This window comes from Mandrillus leucophaeus, unplaced genomic scaffold (genome assembly GCF_000951045.1).
Source record: "Mandrillus leucophaeus isolate KB7577 unplaced genomic scaffold, Mleu.le_1.0 Scaffold536, whole genome shotgun sequence".
NCBI classification, from domain to species: Eukaryota; Metazoa; Chordata; class Mammalia; order Primates; family Cercopithecidae; genus Mandrillus; species Mandrillus leucophaeus.
The window spans coordinates 1,433,301-1,434,378 of record NW_012105764.1 but is presented as its reverse complement, the minus strand read 5'-3'; positions in this window follow the sequence as shown (position 1 = coordinate 1,434,378).

Genomic DNA, 1,078 nt, shown 5'->3' with positions numbered 1-1,078 from the left:
CTCAACTACATGGAAACTGAACAACCTGCTCCTGAATGACTACTGGGTACATAATGAAATGAAAGCAGAAATAAAGATGTTCTTTGAAACCAATGAGAACAAAGACACAACATACCAGAATCTCTAGGACACATTTAAAGCTGTGTGTAGAGGGAAATTTATAGCACTAAATGCCCACAAGAGAAAGCAGGAAAGATCTAAAATTGACACCCTAACTTCACAATTAAAATAACTAGAGAAGCAAGAGCAAACACATTCAAAAGCTAGCAGAAGGCAAGAAATAACTAAGATCAGAGCAGAACTGATGACGATAGAGACACAAAAAACTCTTCAAAAAATCAATGAATCCAGGAGCTGGTTTTTTGAAAAGATCAACAAAATTGATAGACCGCTAGCAAGGCTAATAAAGAAGAAAAGAGAGAAGAACCAAATAGATGCAATAAAACATGGTAAAGGGGATATCACCACTGATCCCACAGAAATACAAACTACCATCAGAGAATACTATAAACACCTCTTCACAAATAAACTAGAAAACCTAGAAGAAATGGATACATTCCTGGACACATACACACTCCCAAGACTAAACCAGGAAGAAGCTGAATCCCTGAATAGACCAATAACAGGCTCTGAAATTGAGGCAATAATTAATAGCCTACCAACCAAAAAGAGTCCAGGCCCAGACAGATTCACAGCCCAATTCTACCAGAGGTACAAAGAGGAGCTGATACCATTCCTTCTGAAATTATTCCAATGAATAGAAAAAGAGGGAATTGTCCCTAACTCATTTTATGAGGCCAGCATCATCCTGATACCAAAGCCTGGCTGAGACACAACCCAAAAAAAGAGAATTTTAGACCAATATCCCTGATGAACATCAATGTAAAAATCCTCAATAAAATACTGGCAAACTGAATCCAGCAGCACATCAAAAAGCTTATCCACCATAATCAATTTGGCTTCATCCCTGGGATGCAAGGCTGGTTCAGCATATGCAAATCAATAAACGTAATCCAGCATATAAACAGAACCAAAGACAAAAACCACATGATTATCTCAATAGATGCAGAAGAGGCCT